Source organism: Bubalus kerabau, chromosome 2 (assembly GCF_029407905.1).
Source record: "Bubalus kerabau isolate K-KA32 ecotype Philippines breed swamp buffalo chromosome 2, PCC_UOA_SB_1v2, whole genome shotgun sequence".
NCBI lineage: Eukaryota > Metazoa > Chordata > Mammalia > Artiodactyla > Bovidae > Bubalus > Bubalus kerabau.
In genome coordinates this window covers 31,755,241-31,777,939 of record NC_073625.1, presented here as the reverse complement: position 1 = coordinate 31,777,939, position 22,699 = coordinate 31,755,241, and the positions used below count along the sequence as shown (strand labels likewise).

Below are 22,699 nucleotides of genomic sequence, written 5' to 3'. Positions count from 1 at the left end.
TTGGGCCATCACTTCAAGTCGAGACCCCTCATCAAGTACAAGGGATCCTAGAGATGAAAGGCCATCACTGGCTAACAGGAGGCTGTCTTACTAAACATGAGGCTTTACTTCTTGATTCTCCAGAAGGGACTCTCAAAACTTGTCACACCCTGAACCCAGCTACATTGACGCCTGCTGAGGAACCAGAGCTAATACATTCATGCCTTGAAACCTTGGACCAAGTCTATTCCTGTAGGTCGGATCTAACAAATCAAGCCATAGAAAAGCCTGAGGAGTAATGGTTTACTGATGGAAGTAGTTTTGTCAGATATAGAGTCAGAAGGGCAGGGTAGGCTATTGTGAGCACACGTGGCATCAGAGAAGCAAAACCGTTGCCACCTAACACCTCAGCCCAAAAGGCTGAACTGCTAGCTCTAACCTGAGCCTTAATCCTAGGAGAAGGAAAGGTTGCCAATTCATACACAGACTCAAAATATGCCTTCCTTGTTCTACTTGCCCTCGCAGCTATCTGGAGAGAGAGCGCATGTGTATGTTAATGGCTCAGTCGTGTTCAATGCTTTGCGACCCATGGATTGTAGCCCACCAGGCTCCAGGCTCCTCTGTCCATGGAATTCTCCAGGCAAGAATACTGGAGTGGGTTGCCATTCCCTTCTCCAGGGGATCTTCCCAACCCAGGGATTGAACCCAGGTCTCCCACATTACAGGCAGATTCTTTATCATCTGAGCCACCAGGGAAGTCCTTGGAGAGAGGACTTATAAATGCAAAAAAAAACCAACAAACCTCTCCTATAAAGTGTGGGACTGAAATTGTACACCTCATAGAAGTGTTCCTAAAACCAAAGGAGGTAGCAGTCATCCACTGCCATGGACACCAAAAGGGAATTTCCCAAGTTATCCAGAGAGATGACAGAGCAGATCAGAAAGCTAAGAAAGCAGCCCAGATGGCCAGAAATGAAATGGCTCTAATCCCATCCCTTACCCCTTCTAACCTTTTACTACCAGGCACTCAACTTCCGAAGAGAACTGGGCATGAGATAGAGGGGGAATGAAGGGAGCAGATGGCTGGTGGCACATAGATCAGAAATTGCTCATACCTCTCTGTGATCACTGGAACATTATTAAAGGGCTACCTGATTCTCTGCATGTGCAGAGAGCTGCAAGGTCTATGAGAGTTTTCCAACTTTTTACAAGGGAAAGGGCTCCCGGACACTATTAAAAGAGTCACTTGAGCCTGTGCCCTTTGCACCACCCATAACCCAGGAGGCAACATCAAGCCTCCCCTTCTCGATCGCTCAGCCCAGCGTCAAGGGACTCACCCAGGAGAGGACTGGCAAAGAGATTTCACTCAGATGCCCTTCCAGGGCTTCAAACAGTTATTAGTCTTTATAGATCCATTTATTAGTCTTTATAGATACCTTTACTGGATGAATAGAAGCCTTCCCTACTAGAGCAGAGAAGCCAGTTGAAGTACTGAGGCACTCCTTGATTCAGATTGCCTTGCCACCTTCAGAGTAACAATGGACCTTCATTTGTAGCAAAGGTGTCACATGACAACGTTCGCAGGCTTTAGGAATTAAATACCATCTCTATTCATCCTGAAGACCTCAGTCCTTGGGGAAAGTGGAACAGGCTAATTATACACTAAAGAAAACCTTGGGCAAACTCTATCAGGAAACATCAGAGTCGTGGTATCGCCTGCCGCCAATAGCCCTCTTAAGGGTCAGGGCAGCTCCTAAAACAACCACTGAGTTAAGCCCTTTCAAAATGACATATGGAAGGCCATTCCTCACTACTCTGGACATGCTAACTAACCCAGAAATCCAGGCTCGTCTTGTGTACATTATAAATCTGGGGCAGTTCCAGAAAGCTATACAAGAATATGGCAACAGAGTGCAGCCCTCTCCAGATGCCAGTCCCCCTTATCCTGCAGCAAAACCTGGACACTGGGTACTTTTAAAGGCCGGGAGGAATGAGTCCCCCAGCAACCAGCTGCTCCCCAAATGGTTCTTACCAAGTTCTGAGCACCCCGAGGGCAGTCAAACTCCAGGGGGTCGCCAGCTGGGTTCATCTATCCAGGTTTAAAGTTGTCCCCACTGATAAGTCACAGGAACCTGAGGGCCCACCTTCCGGCCATCCCTATGAATCCACCCCCTCCTCCAGGTCTCCACAGGACTCAGAGGACCCAGGACAGCCTGAAAATCCCAGGTGGATGAGTGAGCCTCCAGAAGACCTGAAGCTGCTATTCAGAAAGGCCAAAAATCTTCTTAAACCCTAAGCTAAGTACCCATAGCAACTATCTTCTTTATGCTTCCCAGCAATCAATCCACTCAGAGTAATATTGTGCTGTTCTGTGCATAGTCGCTCAGTCGTGTCCGACTGTTTATGACCCCATGGACTGTAGCCCACCAGGCACCTCTGTCCATGGGGATTCTCCAGTCAAGAATACTGGAGCAGATTGCCATACCCTCCTCCAGGGGATCTTTCCAACCCAGGGATCGATCCCAGGTCTTCCCCATTGCAGGCAGATCCTTTACCATCTGAGCCACCAGGAAAGCCCACAGAGTAATGATCTGGTAAATGTAGATAACTATTGTCTTCTTTGCTCTCATCCTTGCTCTTGGAATTCACTGAACTCTGCTTACACTGGGTGATTTAAATATGACCCTGACTGGTGCTACTATGAAGTAGTCCATTGCCTTAGCTTTTCTATTTGCCTATTTCCCTTATCTACAGAATGGACAGACAACTCTGATCTGCATTGTACAAACTCTTGCTTCCTCTACTCAGTTCACAAAATGTTTCTCAATTTTGAACCAGCCCATTGTTCCATGTCCAGTTCTGTTGCTTCTTGACCTGCGTACAGGTTTCACAGGAAGCAGGTAAGGTGGTCAGGTATTCCCACTCTTTAAGACTTTTCCAGTTTGTTGTAATCCATACAGTTAAAGTCTTTAGCATAGTCAATGAAGCAGAAGTAGATGTTTTTCGTATTGTGATATCTGATTCATAACTAAGTTTGGAAAACCAAAGCTATGAGATCTCTTGGTGTGTCTATTTAGATATATGTATGTCTCAGTATGTGTCTTTGGATAATATTGCTGATTGCTGAGACTGGTTTGTAAATGAGCTCTAAAAGTGTCCAAAATGCAGTACTTGGGTGCGATCTCAAAAATGACAGAACGATCTTGGTTCATTTCCATTCAATATCACAGTAATTCAAGTCTATGCCCCAACCACTAATGCCGAAGAAGTTGAAGTTAAACATTTCTATAAAGACCTTCTAGAACTAACAACAAAAAAAGATGTCCTTTTCACCATAGGGGACTGGAATGCAAAAGTAGGAAGTCAAGAGATACCTGTTGGCCTTGGAGTACAAAATGAAGCAGGGAAAAGGCTAATAGAGTTTTGCCAAGAGAATATACTGGTCATAGCAAACAACCTCTTCCAACAACACAAGAGATGACTCTACACATGGACATCACCAGACAGTCAATTCCAAAATCAAATTGATTATATTCTTTGCTGCCAAAGATGGAGAAACTCTATACAGTCAGCAAAAATAAGACCAGGAGCTGACTGTGGCTCAGATCATCAGCTCCTTATTACAAAATTCAGGCTCAAATTGAAGAAAGTTTGGAAAGCCACTAGACCATTCAGATATGACCCAAATCAAATCCCATATGATTATGGGAGGTGATTAATAGATTCAAAGGACTAGATCTGGTAGACAGAGTGCACAAAAAACTATGGACAGAGATTCATAACACTGTACAGGAGGTGGTGACCAAAACCATCCCCATGAAAAAGAAATGCAAGTAGGCAAAGTGGTTGTCTGAGGAGTCCTTACAAATAGCTAAGAAGAGAAGTGAAAGGCAAAGGAGAAAGGGAAATAGATACCTATCTGAATGCAGAGTTCCAGAGAATAGCAAGGAGAGATAAGAAAGCATTCTTAACTGACCAATGCAAAGAAATAGAGGAAAACAATCAAGTGGGAAAGATCTCTTTAAGAAAATTGGAGATACCAAGGGAACACTTCATGCAAATATAGGTACAATAAAGGACAAAAATGGAAAGGACCTAAGAGAAGCAGAGGAGATTAAGAAGAGATAGCAAGAATACACAGAAGAACTGGACCAAAAAAACCCTTAATGACTCCAATAACCACGATGGTGTAGTCACTCACCTAGAGCCAGACGTCCTGGAGTGTGAAGTCAAGTGGGCCTTAGGAAGCATTACTATAAACAAAGCTAGTGGAGGTGATGGGTTTCTAGCTGTTTTATTTCAAATCCTAAAAGATGATGCTGTTTAAATGCTGCATTCATTGTGCCAGCAAATTTGGAAAATTCAGCAGTGGCCACAGGACTGGAAAAGGTCAGTTTTCATTCCAATCCCAAAGAAAGGCAATGCCAAAGAATGTTCAAATTACCATAAACTTGCACGCATTTCACATCCTAGCAATATTATGCTCAAAATCCTTCAAGCAAGGCTTCAACAGTATGTGAACTGAGAACTTCCGATGTCCAAACTGGATTTAAAAAAGACAGAGGAACCAGAGATCAAATTGACAACATCTGCTGGACCATAGGAAAAGCAAGAGAATTCCAGAAAAACATCTACTTCTGCTTCATTGACTATGCTAAAGTCTTTGCTGTTTGGATCATAACAAACTGTGGAATAAAGAGATGGCAATACCAGGCCACGTTACCAGCCTCCTGAGAAACCTGTATGCAGGACAAGAAGCAACAGTTAGAACCGGACATGGACAACGGACTGGTTCCAAAATGGGAAAGGAGTACATCAAGGCTGTATATTGTCACCTGCTTATTTAATTCCTATGCAGAGGACATCATACAAAATTCTGGGCTGGATGACTCACAAGCTAGAATCAAGATTGCCGAGAGAAATAACAACTTCAGACATGCAGATGATACCACTTTAATGGCAGAAAGTGAAGAGGAACTAAAGAATCTCTTTATGAAGGTGAAAGAGGAGAGTGAAAAAGCTGGCTTAAAACTCAACATTCAAAAAACTAAGATTATGTCATCTGGTCCCATCACTTCATGGCAAATAGATGGGGAAAAAGTGGAAACAGTGACAGACTATTTTCTTGGGCTCCAAAATCACTGTGGACAGTGACTGCAGCCACAAAATTAAAAGATGCTTGCTCCTTGGAAGGAAAGTTAAGACAAAACTAAACAGTGTATTAAAAAGCAGAGACATCACTTTGTGGACAAAGGGTCTGTCTAGTTCAACCTATGGTTTTTCTAGTAGTCATGTATGGATGTGAGAGTTGGTATAAAGAAGGCTGAGCACCAAAGAACTGAAGCTTCTGGTACTGCAGAAGACTCTTGAACATCCCTTGGACTGCAAGGAGATTAAACCAGTCAATACTAAAGGAAATCAACCCTAAATATTTCATTGTAAGGACAGATGCTGAAGCTCCAATACTTTGTCCACCTGATGCGAAGAACTGACTCCTTTGAAAAGACCCTGATGCTGGGAAAGATTGAAGGCAGGAGGAGAAGGGGGTAACAGAGGGTGAGATGGTTGGATGGCATCACTGACTCAATGGACATGAGTTTAATCAAATTCTGGAAAATGGTAAAGAACAGGGAAGCCCATGGCATCCCAAAGAGTCGGACACAACTTACGGACTGAACAACAGTAACACAAAGAAAAGTAAGTACTTATAAATCAAACAATTCTAAATACAAGAGAATAAACCTAAATGAATTTCAGGTTCACTTGACCTGGGAAATATTCAATATTAAGTACCTGGTATTAGTGTGTGTTTGTTGATCTAACAAATATAGACTTGTCTAAGAGTCATTGCCTGGAAAATCCCATGGACGGAGGGACCTGGTGGGCTGCAGTCCATGGGGTCACTAGGAGTCAGATACGACTGAGCGACTTCACTTTATTTTTTCACTTTCATGCATTGGAGAAGGAAATGGCAACCCACTCCAGTGTTCTTGCCTAGAGAATCCCATGGACGGGGGAGCCTGGTGGGCTGCCGTCTATGGGGTCGCACAGAGTCGGACACGACTGAAGTGACTTAGCAGCAAGAGTCATTAATATTAAGCAGAATATTTTCATTGTTCCTAGGTTTAACATAAATTAAATATTGTTATATCTTTTACAAGTTTGTCAGCAAGGAAAGTTCCTCGAGTTAAGAAACTTCCAAAAAAATGTAAATGAAATATGAGATTTTAGATAAATTCTATTAAGAGTAATTATGCTTTAGGAATGTCTGCCTAAAATACTCTCTCCCGATTTTGGTAGCCTGAATTTCTAGGGTTATGCTAAACTCAGTGATGAAAGTTTAAGAACAGCTAGATCATTTCCAAATAAAATAAGATTCTGAAACACTGACTACTGAAAACAAATTTCTTCTTACAAAAAAACTACAGAGATTTTGGACTATTAATGAATAATGTTTGGTGCCATCCTGACATGTTTTCTATTTAAAAAGTTTGTTCAGAATTATTACTGGTTTTTATGCTCACCAGTCTATAGAATGCTAATGTAAAGGTCAGCTCTTGGTTGCTTAAGGAAAGCAGGATGTGTGTTTGTGATAAAGAAGATATGAGGAAAGGAATTACATTTTATGAAGGGAAAAGGAAGAAGGTCTTACAGGTGACTGTTCCAGGTTGGGAGAACAAAGTAACAGGTACAGAAAGTGATTAGAAGGTGTGTGGAAAGTGAACCCTGAGGAAAGTTTTGTACATGGTTAGGACCAAGTTTAAAAACTAATTTAATTAAGTTTACTTTTAACTAGATAGCCAATGGGAATTTGCTGGATGGGGAGGCAGTGGGAGGGATGTTCAAATGGAAGGAGGCATGGTAAACCTACTGACCACTGATAGAAACCGATGTTTCCCAGAGAGCGTCCCTGGTGGCTCCAACGGTAAAGAGACAGCCTTCAATGCAGGAGAGCCAGGCTCAATCCCTGGGTCAGTAAGATCTCCTGGAGACGGAAATGGCAACCCACTCCAGTATTCTTGCCTAGAGAATCCCATGGACAGAAAAGCCTGGCGAGCCCCGGTCCACGGGGTCACAGAGAATCAGACACTGAGCGACTAACACTTCACTTCAGAAACCAGTGCAATGCTCTATCCTTCCACTAAAAATAAATAAATCCAAAAAATAATAATAAGAGAGAGAGAGAGAAGATTTATAGAGAGGACTTTGGGATAAATACCAGTTTCTGAACTGGAAGAAATTAAAGAATTCTAATGGGAAACCTGATTACTTCACAAAAGTTAACAAAAGGACTGAATGAACTGGCAAATATGCTTTCAACTTTTATGGTTTCTAACTGAAAAATTACTGGTTTGAATCAGTGTTTTCCAGATGTAAGGAAAACCTTCCCCTCAAACTAATTATGATAGTAATTTGGTGAATATACTTTACAAACAAACTGAAATATTTATCTTTTCTCTCTGACCCCCCGAGAGATTGGAAACTCTTAGATTTCCAGGAACTTTATCAGGTAAGTTAGAAACATTATCTCACTAACAGATAGAAAAATTGCAAGAAATTTTGGAGACCTTGAGAAGGGAGGAATTCACCTAGATCTGTTAGGCAAAATCTGTGGTAAGCCTTTTGCATGACTTTCCTCGCCCTGAAAGATTTTATTTTAAAAGTTCAGTCTGAGACCCTATAAAAGTTTCAGCAAAGCAAAAAAGTCTATGATCAATTATGATTAAATAAATCATCATGCCAAGTTTATTGAGACTAGAAATATTTCACAAACAAACCAGTCTCAATTTGGTTATATTTGGTAAAAACAAGGGTAGTTTTAGAGAGAAAAAGATGTTTCAATGAATGTTAAATCCCAGTTTGTTAATAGACGTCTGTCTAGTCAAGGCTATGGTTTTTCCTGTGGTCATGTATGGATGTGAGAGTTGGACTGTAAAGAAGGCTGAGCGCCGAAGAATTGATGCTTTTGAACTGTGGTGTTGGAGAAGACTCTTGAGAGTCCCTTGGACTGCAAGGAGATCCAACCAGTCCATCCTGAAGGAGGTCAGCCCTGGGATTTCTTTGGAAGGAATGATGCTAAAGCTGAAACTCCAGTACTCTGGCCACCTCATGCAAAGAGTTGACTCATTGGAAAAGATTCTGATGCTGGGAGGGATTGGGGGCAGGAGGAGAAGGGGACGACAGAGTATGAGATGGCTGGATGGCATCACTGATTGGATGGACTTGAGTCTGAGTGAACTCCGGGAGTTGGTGATGGACAGGGAGGCCTGGCGTGCTGCGATTCATGGGGTCGCAAAGAGTCGGACACGACAGAGCGACTGATCTGATCTGATCTGTATCTACTAAGACTCATTTCCTGGATAGTTCTTTGCTGTTATGTTAATGTAAAATTTAATTGAATTATTAAAAGACATTCAAAGTTTCTTTCTGAAGCTTATCTCAGTAATCTATCTTTGGAAAAAGATCAGATGCCTCATGACCTGCAACCAAGACTGAAAAAAGACGTAATTTAAGGAACTGTCTCCATTCTAGATGGAAGGATCTTTTTATCAGGTACTCTTAACTACTAGCTCATGCACAGTGAATTTGCAGGGAAGTAGACTCTCGGATTAATTCCCACTCCCATAGGCCTGTATACCAGACTGGCCTATAGAGACGACTGCTGACCTCAAACTCACCTTAAAACAATGTTCAAACTGAGGAAACTGTACTACACTAAGATGAGAAGCAGACAATATCAGAAGTAGACAGCTTGCCCAAGATGCCAGACCTGATTCATATGATCATTTATAATGCTTTCTTGACTTCCTGGACCTTTGCACATTAACCAAATGTTTTCTATCATGGACATGATCCTATGCTAGTTTAAGACTCAGTCCAATTGTTGGGTTTGTGGCCAATTACCTATGTCTAGTACTTCTGGGTTACCTTGGTGGATTTCTCCCCTCAGGGCTCTGACAGCATACCCCTTAGGAAGTTTATTAAGGCTTACCTCGTAGCTCAGATGGTAAAGAATCTGCCTGCAATGCAGGAGACCTGGGTTCGATCCCTGGTTCAGAAAGATCCCCTTGGAGAAGGGAATGGCACTTTCCCACTCCAGTATTCTTGCCTAGAGAATTCCATGGACAGACCATGGGGTCAAAAAGAGTTGAACGTGATTGAGCAACTAACACAGGAAGCTTATTTTATAAGAGAGTTCAGTCCTCTTCTGTCTATTCATGATATTGCTAGATGGGATAATTAATAATACCTGCTCTGACCCTGGCAATAGATTTAAGTTTACTCTTAGGGTCACTCAAACTCAGAGTGATGAACTAAGTTTCAATCAAAAACTGTAACCTCTTGTCTACTAAAAGGAAAACTCTCACAATTATGGGATGGATCTATAGTCCATGGTTAATATCAGGTTATGGTCTTTTAAGTTTAAAAGTTCCTCTATGTTGGGAACAATTAAATCATACTAAAATAATCAACCTATGTGCTTAGTCGCTCAGTCATGTCCAACTCTTTGTGACCCCATGGACTGTGGCCCACCAGGTTCCTTTGTCCATGGAGGTTCTCCAGCCAAGAATACTGGAGTGGGTTACCATGCCCTCCTCCAGGGGATCTTCCCGACCCAGAGATCGAACTCAGGTCTCCCACATTGCAGGTGGATCTGAGCCCAAATGATCAACCTAGTAATATTATAAAACTAGGCTGGGTGCCTTATGAACTATGCTTACTATTACCCTTAGAGAGTGATTGGTATGAAACTCAGCTGATTTATGGTACTAATTTATGGCTCAGCTTCTAGCAAGATGAATAGGAAGGTGCAACCTGGGATTCCCATGAACTCAAGGTCATATACGTAATAAATTAGAGGCAATTTGAGCCAATCTAACGTTGATGTGAGCTCAATGAGTCAAGAGATCTGTATTCTACTGGTATGACCATTTAGCACCTATGTTTGTGTGTGTGTGCTTTCAATAGGATGGGAGCATGTAACTGGTCATATTGAAGCCTTAAGAACTTTCACTCAATAAGCTTTAAATGAGAGTAACCAGGCTATTAGTCTACTGAACTCTGAGGTCTCTATGATGAGGAAGGTGGTGCTACAAAACTGCCCGGCCCTTGACATCCTTAAAGCATCTCAGGGAAGCAGCTGCACCATAATTCACACTGAATGTTTCCTCATACGTGATGAATCCTCTAATATAACACATTTGATGGACCACATGAAAAATTAGATTTCTGCCTGAAGTGACCCATTCCATAGTCTAGACAATCTTTATCAAAAACAAAAACAAAAAAACTGGTATGGTATGGGAGGCTCATGGCTGAAATATTAACTTATAATTCCACTCATGTTACTAGCTATATTATTTGCATATTGCCTGTTTTACAAGATTATTGTCTCTTTTATTACCAAGTGTATGACTGAGCCTGCAATGAAATGAGCTTCTCCCCGGAATGTGCAGAAAACAATGATAACTAGACTTGAAGCTATTGATCAAATGTATGTGATCAATGATTGTAATAGTGTAACTCTAGATATGGGAAGATGCAATGAGAGGGAATATTTTCCTGAACCATAACTACAAGACCGGTATCCAGAGATCTTTGACTATCAAGTCCCAGTGCAGTAATAGCACACTGAGTGGTCTACCAGCAAAAAAAAAACCTTCAGAACTGGGAGTGAGTCTTCCTAGCAACACGGGACAGAATGGTCATGAAAAGGCTCCCCAACTATGGTTGAATTTATGACCACAAGGGAGCCCTGTCAACTACAGATTGGCACTTGCCAAGAGCATTGTCAAGGACTGAACAAGGGCATTTGCCACCTGCCTCTATGGAGACTGAACCCTGTGCAGCTGCAGCTGTTGACCTTCAACACCTGCACAAAGTCCAGGGTGGAGTGAGGCACTCTGTGCTCCAGGGAATCTGGTAGGCCAGGTCATTAGATAGTTGATTTTTTTTCCCCCAAAAAACAGATTTTATGATCCCAATCCTTGCACCTCCTCATGTCTAGAAACGCACTAAATCCCTTCATGATGACATCAGATCCGCTCAACTAGCAAAAATTCTTTTGCAAAATGAGTGCTTAATTGTATTGAGCTCCCCCTTCACCAAAAGTTTATATATTGACCCTACCTGCTGCCTCTTTGGAGCAGTCTCCCAGATCTCTCTCGGGTGCTGTCTCCCGGGCTGCAGTCCTCATTTTGCCTCAAACAAAACTTAACTCGCCTCTCTCAACTTGTGTATTTCTTTTAGTTCATACCCCCAGGCTTCAGGCCTCAGTTTGTCTGCCGAACAAAACATAATTCTCAACTTTTAGGTTATGCTTTTTTTTTTTTCCCTAGTCAACAAGCCCTGGCAGGCTCATACAGGAAGTCAGCCCTGCTCTCCGCTAAAATTTCAGGCAAAGACCATATTTCAATCACTGTTCTTGTTCATGCATGTGCGCGCATGCACTCACACACAGTTAAATAATAACAAAGAAGAAGATGAGGAGAAGGGGCAGGAACAATGCTTCAGATGTGTAGGGTCCCAAGACAGCCTCACATCAGGGGACTTCCTCAGGAAAACAGGAAGAGATATCAAGGCCCCCAAACTTTCTGGTCCCTAAATCAAAGACTTCATAATAGCAGTATGGGGTGATTTGAATCTGAATAATACATGGACTGAAACCAGAGGAATACAAAAGTTTGAAATTCCCGAATTGTCCTGCATGCACAGGAGCTCTGACCACAGCTGTTTTATTTATATCCCAGCATCAAACAAACACTTTTATCCCACAAATTCCTGGGAAGTGGCTTCTCCCTGCCCCCTCACCCTCACCCAACCCGCAAGTGCTGATGCTAATATACTTTCTGCCCCACCAGCCACTGTTTTGGAAGGCATTCTCAGTCTTTGACAGGTAGGAAATTTGCATTTCCATTAGTGAGGCCTTTGTCAATTGTGAGTCATAAAAGCCCGGGAAGAATAGGGTTGGGGGAAACACATTTACTTTAAAAAGGGAGACTTCATTGCATAGTTCCACGGAAGGTAGGTACCAAACGAGATAAAGGCTGTGAACAGGACTCGGACAGATGAGAAACCTCACAATAAGGCGAGCGTATTAATGCAAACGCCTGTCACCGGGCAACCAGAGGGGTCTGACTGTGACTTGACTAGTTTGCAATCTACCGCGTTTACCATTAAAATAATAACGCTCTCCGAGGTGATAAGCGGTATTTGGTGCCGCCAGCCCAGGACAAGTGTTTCTCGCTCCTGCTCCATTAGCCGCGACTATAATCTTCTCATTTAAAATCGCTCCCGTTTGGCCGCAGCGGCTCCGGCAGGGCTTGGGGGGGCAGGCGGGGAGGGCGGGTGGTGATTTGTGTATGTGATTTGTTTTACTCTCTCTGTTGGGAAAGTCAAGATGCTCAAGAAAAATAAAATCTCCCGAATCCCCGGCAGCAGAAAGAATGATGCCACAGCGTTGCTTCATTTGTTATCTTATTTGCCCTTCAAACGCGGTCCCCCGAACACTCACGCAGTTAAATAATTCAGCGGCTGCCATTAAGTACTAAAAGGAGCAGGGAGGGGGAAAGATAGTAACAGCCCCGGGGCCAGGAAAACACGCATTTCCTAAGAAGCAAGAGACTCCTCCAAAAGGATGTCAGGCCTTTGCAAGAGGCTCCCAATGCAGAGAGTGAACCCTCCTTGTTTTAGAGAGATGAAGGAAGGGGGAAAATCAGAGGTAAGTGGCAAGCACACAGTTGCTAGTGGTGAGCCGGGCATGAAGCCCCGTTTCTCTTGGCTCCTGGCACGGTGGTCCTGTGGGTGTCACTGCTTCTCAACGCCCCGTCCCTCCTACATTCAGTGCTCACATTACTTATGGAGTGACTACTCCCCCAGGTACTGAGGGTAGGAAGCAAAAGGGGAAGAACCCTATCCTTGCTCTACAAGGAAGGCTCTGCACCTCCCTGTTGGAGAAAGTGGATAAATGAGAGTCAACAAAAGGAGAGTCAACAAGTACACACCATTATTCAAAGTTAAATCATGTCCAACTCTTTGCAGCCCCATAGACTGTATCCTGCCAGTCTCCTCTGTCCATGAGATTTCTGAAGCAAGACTACTATAGCGGGTTGTCATTTCCTCCTCCAGGGGATCTTCCTGATCCAGGGATGGAACTCAAGTCACCTGCGTTTGCAGGTGGATTCTTTACCACTAGCACCACCAGGGAAGCCCTTAATGTTGAGAAAACTAGGTATAAGAGCCCAGAGGGCTTCCTGATGTTGACACTCCTCCCCCCTACCCCGACCGTGGGCCACTGCCGCACCCCATGAAGAGAAGAGCTGGTAGCCCTCGTAGCATCAGCATCCTTGCCGGTAGTACTCCCAAAAGGAAGAGGACGAAGCTGAGCAAACACGCCCAGTCCAAGCTTTCCAGAGCTGCCAACCAGTGCTGCGGTCCAGGGGGGTCAAAGGTGGAGAGAGGCCAGGAGATTATGGGGACCAAGCTTCCTCAAAAAGGAAGGACACATCAGTTGCAGAGGAGACGCGTCCTGCCAACCCAGGTGAGAGGCGATGGAAGGTGAGAGTGAGGTATTGGTGAGAGAAGTGGAGAGCATCCAATCACGTGTGGGCTCAAAGATTTGTTGCCGGGGCCCCTGCCCCTGGGGAGTCTACCGCATCAACGCCCCCCAGGAAATACTTATCAGTGAAAACATTAGCCATCGGCAGCGCCCTTCGGCACACAGGCCCGCTCCAGCAAGAACAAAGCTCACCCCGGCCTGTTACAGGAGGAGATCCAGTGTCCTTGTCACAGCTCCTTTGGGTGCCTGAGAATAAGACTGTATTGTGCGTGCCTAACATTTCTCTTTTTACAAGTGGAACAGCTTCTAGCCCCTCTGTAACCTTTGCTTATCGCTGCTGTTGATTTGCTGCAGTTTTATACTTTATTGCTTTTAAAATTCAGAGAGCAGAGCCCAGCGCGAAGGCCTGTCACCGCGCCTGACCTCCGCTGTGTCTGCTCAGTGACACTGGGTTGCCCCCTGCCCCTCCCGGCCCCTCTGTCAATACTGGCGCGGTGCTGGCCGTTGCTTTCTGCCTCTGAGACCCAGTAAACCCTGAGGTTTTGTCAGCTATGCTGACTCCCACCTGGATATGCATAAAATACCTTGTATTCAGCCCTTAGAAGCATGTTATCCATGTTATTACTCAAACACACCTTATTATTCATCAAACGTCTGTCTAGATCAAACTTAACTAGATTGCGGGGACTCCTCTTCTGTCTTCTGAGCTTCGCCAATTTGGAGGCATTTGCAGGAGCATGAGGAAGGGGCCTGGGGGCATCCCCGGCTCCTCCAGCCTCACCCAGGGCCCTTCACAGCAGCTCTTCTGGGCCTCCAGGAAGCAATAAGCAGCCAGAGCCATTCCTCTCCACCCCACCCCACCGTTCTGCTCTGGGCCAGTGTTTCCCAAACTGAAGATGTGGGGACATTTCCAAAGCACCACCCATCATGATGAGTGAACGGCTTCTCAGAAGTGGGCTGTGAGATGAACATAAGCTCCAGGGTCACCTGGTCTGCCACCTAGCACTTTAGCCTGGCGGGTACAGCCCACCTCAAGCATTCTGAGGCCTCCTTGGTTTCCTCCTAGATCTCTGAACCCTACATGCCGCTTGAACACCGCTGGAATTCAAGGCTACCTTTGGCCCTTGCACCTCCTTTCAACCCATTTCCATCTGTCTCCCAGTCCCCATTTCTGTCTTCATCAACCACATTTTTCTGGTGCAACCCTCTGGACTGGTTCTGTCCAACAGAACTCTCTGTGATGCTAGAAATGTTCTGTAGCCTCGATATTCAAAAGGGGTATAACCACAGGCCACCCTTGAGATCCAACTAGTGAGACTGGTGAACTGAATTTTTCCATTTTATTTAATTTCAGTAGCCACATACGCGAGGTGAAGTAGAAGAAAATGGATTCGTGCTACCATCTAGGATGTCACTCAGCCAACAGCAGAGTCTCAGGAATGAAAGAGTACGCGGAGGCGGGCCCACTCTGACGCTGCTGCTCTGCACAGCCGTCCCTTCCTTTCCCACCTCCCCACCTCCCTCCCTCCCCACCTCTTCACAGGCAGTTGCCCCTTGGATGTTTCTCTCTTCCTTTCTCGAGGCTGGAAAAGCTCTCTTGTAAGCTGAATTGTGCCCCATTCCCCACTCCCGGGTTTATATGTTTATATGTTATAAACTCCAGGTTTATATGAAGTCCTAACCCCCAGGACCTCAGAATGTGATCTCATTTGGAAATAAGATCCTCAGAAAGAGTTCAGCTGATATATGGTCATATTGGGTGGTCGTGGGAGGGGGTGGTGGGGCTGGCCCAATCTGACTGCTGTTCTTATAAAAGAGAGAAATCTAGGACTTCCCTCGTGGTCCAGTGGTTAAGAGTCCGCCTGCCAATACAGGGCACGTGGGTTCAATCCTGGTTCAGGAAGATTCCCACATGCCATGGGGCAGCTGAGCCTGTGTGCCACAACTACCGAAGTACGACCAGCAAAGCCGCTGCAACAAGAAGCCTGAGCACCACAGCTAGAGAAAGCCCGTGTGCAGCCACGAAGGCCCAGCGCAGCCAAAAATCAAGAATGCATTGTTTTTTAAAGGGAGACATTGAAACACAGACTCACACACGCCATGTGTGTGAGGGAGGACGCCACGTGAAGAGCCTGGCTGACACCTTCTACGAGCCAAGAAACACCACGGCCAGCAAACCACTGGAGGTCAGGGGAACGAGAAACTCAAACTTCTGACACCTGTGAGCTTATATATTCATGCTGTTTAACCACTGCACTCTCATCCCACCCCACCTGTGGCATTCTATGATGGCAGCCTAGGAAAATAACAGATATTCCGACTAGCTTTTTTTTTTTGCTATAAAGAAATAAACTGGGGGTGAGAAAGAAACATCCTATGTCATATAGGGGCTCTTCAGGTTGAAAGATCTATGAGATTGAGCTTGTATATTGGACTTCTGCAGTGGCTCAGTGGTAAAGAACCTACCTGCAATGCAGAAGATGCGGCAGGAGCCACAGGTTTGATTTCTGAGTCTGGAAGAACCCCTGGAGAAGTAACTGGCAACCCACTCCAGTATTCTTGCCTGGGAAATTCCATGGACAGCCCATGGGGTCACAAAAGAGTCAGACATGACTTAAGGACGCAACAACAACATTTTCTAGGATACTCTAATTTCAAATTTTCTGTTGCAATTTTCCTGAAAAATACACATGATTCAGACTTTGCAAGCTCCAGTATTTTTTAGATCAGAGAACACAGATACAGTATTAATAATCACCATCAAAAGCACTAGCAGATCCCTACTGCAGGAAGCCAGGGGCTCACAGAGCCTATGAGAAAGCCATGGCCCTTTTTTTCCGGGACACTGACTCCAAGGCCAGCATACTGATACTACGCTGTCATTTATTTCAGTTTGCTAACCCAAGCAAGGAATTATTGAGCACCCATTCTTTACTGTGTGGAGTGAGATGTTTAGTCCAAGCCTTAAAAATTAGCGAAGAGAGTGGCGCCAAAGGGAGCTTCATGGTAGTGTTTCATTTCAGGACCTGTCTCCTGGGGCCCTGGGTAAAGCGCCAGATGCTAGCACACCCCAGGGACCAACCAAGGGCAGGCAAGAGGCGGAGGAGCCCCCGCCCACCCCTCTTCCCCAGCCAGGCTCACTCCTGCCCCAGCTCTGTGCTGGGGCCTCGCTGACACATTGCAGGTGGCCCACCTCTGCCAGGCTGCCGCCCAGAGGTCAGCCTGCTCCGCTGCAACTCGGATCCACAGGAAGAACAAATGCTTCTTTCAGTAAAAGGATGCCTCTCACCAGGCCCCCGGGGCAAGCACCGCATTCTGGCAGAGCATAGCCCTGACTGCCACAGGCAGACGAGCTCGGCCACCAGGAGCGGGCGAGTTTTCAGCCTCCGCCTCATCCAAAAGGCAGCTGTTGCAGCAACCCCAAAGTTAAAGAGGATGCCTGCTGTGTGCCAGCTGACAGCCTTTACGAGACAAAATGGCAAAAGCTATGGCCCCTGCTTGTGTCCTGAGACCTTCCGTTCAAATACACAGCTTTCCAGGCGTCCTCAGCACCTCCCCCGCCCCCCACCCAGCCGACCCACAGCCGTCCCCACGTACCTGTGTCCTTGACCGACGGCCCGGGGGACCTCCCTGGCAGTGACTGGCTACCTAGTCAGCTCTCCCTGCCTCCTTGGCAAGGTCTGGGCCCTCCTATCCTTCTGGAGAAGATGAGTCCCACCTGTAGGATTTCCACTTATCTCTGTGAAAAGAAAAAAAAAGTAAAGCAGGACATATTTAAAACAAAAGCCTTGGCCTTCCCAGGTGGAAGATCCCCTGGAGGAAGGCACGGCGACCCACTCCAGTATTCTTGCCTAGAGAATCCCCATGGACAGAGGAGCCTGGCGGGCTACAGTCAATGGGGTTGCAAAGAGTGAAACAAGTTGCATGGCACACAAAAAAGCTTAACCTCCTCTTGGGAAAGTGTTCTCCTCCGGGACTGGCTTTGCTGTGCCAAGTTCTGCAAGGAAAAGCCAAGGCAGGGACAAAAGCTCTGGGCTGGGGCTGCCCTATGATGGGCAGGTGGCTGGCAGGACAGGACCGGGCCCATCTTCCTCCCAGAACCGCACCTGGGGACTCTATTAGGACCCAAGAGGGGAGCAGAGAGGTGTGCCCATAGTCACCATGGAGAAGCAGAAATCCCAGGTCCCCGACACCAGGCTGCAGCCAATCTGAGGCAGAATGGAGAGTTTTGTTGGACCAATTTGCCCCCTCTCTCAACCACAGGTTATTCCACTTTGCACTGATGCATATTTAGAGGCTTAATTAATTGACAGCAAATAAATGCCTGGAAGGGCTTCCCAGGTGGCTCTAGTGGTAAAGAACCTGCCTGCCAATGCACGAGACATAAGAGACTCAGGGTTCGATCCCTGGGTCGGAAAGATGCTGTGGAGCCCCAGCACAGCAACTCATTCCAGTATTCTTGCCTGGGAAATTCCATGGACAGCCGATGGAGTCACAAAAGAGTCGGACACAACTCAACAACAATATTTTCCAGGGTACTCCTGATGTCAAATTATCTGTCCTAATTTTCCTTATAAACACACATGATTCTAACTTGTCAAGCTCCATTATTTTTTAGATCAGAGAACACAGATACAGTATTAATAATCACCATCAAAAGTACTAGCAGATCCCTACTACAGGAAGCCAGGGGCTCACAGAGCCTATGAGAAAGCCATGGCCCTTATTTTCTGGGACACTGACTCCAAGGCCAGCATACTGATACTACATTGTCATTTATTTCAATTTGCTAACCCAAGCAAGGAATTATTGAGCACCTACTCTTCACTGTGTGGGGTGAGATGTTTAGTCTAAGCCTTAAAAATTAGCAAAGAGAGTGGCGCCAAAGGGAGCTTCATGGTAGTGTTTCATTTCAGGACCTGCCTGTCTCCTGGGGCCCTGGGTAAAGCGCCAGATGCTGGCACACCCCAGGGACCAACCAAGGGCAGACAAGAGGCGGAGGAGCCCCCGCCCACCCCTCTTCCCCAGCCAGGCTCACTCCTGCCCCAGCTCTGTGCTGGGGCCTCGCTGACACATTGCAGGTGGCCCACCTCTGCCAGGCTGCCGCCCAGAGGTCAGCCTGCTCCGCTGCAACTCGGATCCACAGGAAGAACAAATGCCTCTTTCAGTAAAAGGATGCCTCTCACCAGGCCCCTGAGCAAGCACCACATTCTGGCAGAGCATAGCCCTGACTGCCACAGGCAGATGAGCTCGGCCACCAGGAGCGGGCGAGTTTTCAGCCTCCACCTCATCCAAAAGGCAGCTGTTGCAGCAACCCCAAAGTTAAAGAGGATGCCTGCTGTGTGCCAGCTGACAGCCTTTATGAGACAAAATGGCAAAAGCCATGGCCCCTGCTTGTGCCCTGAGACCTTCCATTCAAATACACAGCTTTCCAGGCATCCTCAACACCTCCCCCGCCCCCCACCCCCACCCAGCTGACCCACAGCCATCCCCACGTACCTGTGTCCTTGACCGACGGCCTAAGGGACCTCCCTGGCGGTGACTGGCTACCTGGTCAGCTCTCTCCCTACCTCTTTGGCAAGATTCCGGCCCTCCTATCTTTCTGGAGAGGATCAGTCCCACCTGTGGGATTTCCACTTATCTCTGTAAAAAGAAAAAAAAAAAAAAAGGCAGGGTGTATTTAAAAGGGAAGCCTTGTCCTTCCCATGTGGCACTAGTTGTAAAAAAATCTGCCTGCAATGCAGGAAACCCCGGTTCGATCCCTGGGTCGGGAAGAGCCCCTGGAGAAGGAAATGGCAACCCACTCCAGTATTCTTGCCTGGGAGATCCCATGGACGGAGGAGCCTGGTGGGCTACAGTCCATGGGGTCACAAAGAGTTGGACACAACTGAGCATGCTCACACACTTAGTTGTATAAGGGATGTTATACGACATTTCTCCATCTCTGACTTACTTCACTCAGTATAACAATCTCTATGTTTCATCCATGTTGCTGCAAATGATAAACCACTTCCTTTATTTCATGAGTCTCCAAAGAAACCAAAGCCCACACAGGCTTTTCAGTCGACCAGGGTAGCTTTCCAGGAATCCATTTCCAGGTTCTCAACTGCCTAAAGTTGATGGGTCCAAAAACATGCCAGCATTGTGCGGTGCTTATCCTCCACTGCATCCTCTTCTGCAATTGTCTTTTCAGTAAGACCTTCCTTATACTGTATCTGTATGAGAGGACGGCTGTCCACTAACCTTATTGTGGTCATCATTTCATGATGTATGCAAGTCAAATCATTACACTCTACAACTTAAATGTATACAGTGCTGTGATGTCAATTATATTTCAATGAAACTGGAGGAAGGAAAAAGGAAGACCTTACTGTCTGTCACTCATCCTGAGTCGCTCTGGAGTGTGACCATCTCTGAAAGTGTTAGTGACTCAGTCGTGTCTGACTCTGCGATCCCATGGACTGTAATGGCCCTCCAGGCTCCTCCATCCATGGGATTTTCCAGACAAGAATACAGGAGTGGGTTGCCATTTCCTCTTCCAGGGGATCTTCCCGAACCAGGGATCAAACCCAGGTCGCCTGCATTACAGGCAGACTCTTTACCCTCTGAGCCACCTCCATCTCTAGGACACCAAAAAAGGGATAATTCCAGGAAGCATTGTTGCTGAGGAGGCCCTGAGAATGAGGCATGGAGAGCTTCAGACAGACTTTGATGGGAGCAGTTGATCTGGACAAGGAACCCAGGCATCAGCTCATCCTTCCACCCACCTCTGTGCCCACCAGCTACCTGTCTCCTGCTGAGGCCACGTCCAGGCCCATGTCAGGATGCAGGTTCAGAACTGAGGTGGTCAACCTGGTAACTGATACTGCTGCTGCTGCTAAGTCGCTTCAGTCGTGTCCGACTCTGTGCGACCCCATAGACGGCAGTCCACCAGGCTCCACCATCCCTGGGATTCTCCAGGCAAGAACACTGGAGTGGGTTGCCATTTCCTTCTCCAGTGCGTGAAAGTGAAAAGTGAAAGTGAAGTCGCTCAGTGGTGTCCGACTCTTTGAGACCCCATGGACCACAGCCTACCAGGTTCCTCCATCCGTGGGATTCTCTAGGCAAGAGTAATGGAGTGGGTTGCCATTGCCTTCTCCTGGGAACTGATACATCTTCTACCAAAAGAGGTCTAATTTCACTGACTGATGTGAGAGCAAAGACTGGTTTTGTCATTTCCATCACATGAACTGGATAAGCTAAAATCTGCAGCTCCAAGATTTTAATACAATATATGTTTGAAGAAGGTGGGCAATACAAAATATGCAGGAAAATAAATCTTTTAAAATGATTTAAACATATAATTAAAATTTTGAGCCGTTTACCTAAAAATGGATACACAGGGTTTCAAAATTCTTTGAGGGGGCTATACAGGCAAAAAGGTTGAGGCCACTGCCTGATTCACAGGTAAGGGGCACAAGAGGGCAAGAGGACCCCAGATTCCAGAGAGGGAAAACCCTCAAATCTAGAGGAGGGTGGACCGCAGATTCCAGAGATGGGAGGACCTCAGACTTCAGAGGACAGAGAGGGAATCATAAAAGGATTTTTTTTATTTTTTTTTTATTTTTTTATTTTTAATTTTATTTTATTTTTAAACTTTACATAAGGATTTTTTTAAAAGAAAGTAAAGGTGTTCAAAAGACCAAGGAAAGGATTCTGAGCATGCAGGGAGGATGAACAAGAATAATCAAGACACTGGGAAATTAAAAGAATTTTAAAAAAAGGAGGGGGGGGGAAACAACAATAATAAACTAGTTATTTCTCTAAAAAGTCTTGAGGGAAGAAACCTAGGCTTTTTTCCAGGAGTTCAGTGAATTCAGGGGATCCTCAAGTTGCATAAGAAAACAATTACATCTTCATTTTCACTAACCTCTAGCTGAAATTTAGCATTTCCTTTCATTATAAAAATGCGGGCACTGAACCACGGCAGTATTAACAGTTCCTATGGTTTGTTCCCAATAGAAATCACAGATATTTTCATATCTCAGTGCTAGGGGCTGCAAATATCTTGAAATATTATTTACCCTTATCACTACCTCAAAATTATGCTGGTTATTAAATCCCAGCTAGATCTCATTATGTAAATCATTAATTTAAAAAGCATGTATTTTTCTCTATCACAAGTTTTAAAAAATATTTTGATAACTGTATATCAATATAACTAGTTTCCATGGTAACTAGTATCTTAGGTAACTCAGTATCTTATTTTATGCACTAAAAAATATTGCTCTGAAAAGGGACCCATAGATGGCCAAAGGGGTCCTTGGCCCCCAAAAGTTTAAGAACCCCTTCATTAAAACTTCCCACATGTTTCTGGTGACAGCATGTTGCAGTGGCCACACTGGAGAAATGGAACAGGGTCAGGCTGAGGACACCCCCAGACTTGCTGACCAGCCTCTGGGCCTTAGTGAAGGAGCAGCCTCCAGCAGTTACAGAACAGACCAGCCTCAAAGCTGGCGACTAAGCCACAGCCCCACCATGTTCCAACATAGGCTGGGGTCCTGGAATCCCAGCCCCCCACATTTCTCATGAAAATCTCAACCACACACAACTACACTGTGTTCTAACCCAGCCAGTCCCATTCCACAGCCTCGCTTCAGCTTTTGCCAGGTTCAACCTCTGAGATAATCAGGAACAAAGCACACACACTTCACTCTTCACTTGCGCCAGAAAATAAACCATAAATAAGAGCCTCCGGAAGTCAGAAAGCCTGGACCTATCAAAATCATTCTGTACAGCCAGCAGCATGAATTACCTATGAACACAGAGTAATTTTATTCCCACTATTTCCCCCCAGAGGAAACAAGGGAAGCTCATTTTTCTTGGACAAGGGGGAAAAGGGGAAGTCGTTTTTCTCTGAAGGTCGTGGGAAGTGATGGAAAGACCATGAACTTGAAGGTCAGGGCTGGGTTTGAATTCCGGCCCAGGGAGAGTTAATAAACCTTTCCACACCCCATTCTCCCCGTCTATAAAATGCTGCTGACCCACCAGAGGTAGCAGGATGGAAAAGTTCACCATGGAAAAGTGCTCTTCCCTTCCTTCATGATAAAATAGAGGAATCCTTCCCCAGGAAAGCAGCAGGAGGTGTTGTCTCAAGAGAACAGACCACAGAACTAATAAAAT

The 22,699-nt window shown here is 45.6% G+C and overlaps 2 long non-coding RNA genes across 7 annotated transcripts in view; one reads left to right on the top strand and one right to left on the bottom strand.

The window, feature by feature from the left end:
• The window catches only part of LOC129643199 (uncharacterized), a 108,197-nt gene extending 89,037 nt beyond the window's left edge, over positions 1-19,160 (bottom strand). The window contains exons 1-2 of one of the 6 annotated variants that reach the window (XR_008710138.1): positions 19,037-19,160; positions 17,135-17,276 (exon numbers count right to left, since the gene is read on the bottom strand). This is a non-coding gene — a long non-coding RNA (uncharacterized LOC129643199). The other 5 variants (XR_008710141.1, XR_008710142.1, XR_008710137.1 and 2 more) reach the window with 5 other exon arrangements.
• Positions 12,708-16,661, top strand: LOC129643198 (uncharacterized). The gene is made up of 2 exons (XR_008710136.1): positions 12,708-13,519; positions 14,892-16,661. It is a non-coding gene; the product is annotated as an uncharacterized LOC129643198 (long non-coding RNA).
• Positions 19,161-22,699: the final 3,539 nt, after the last annotated feature.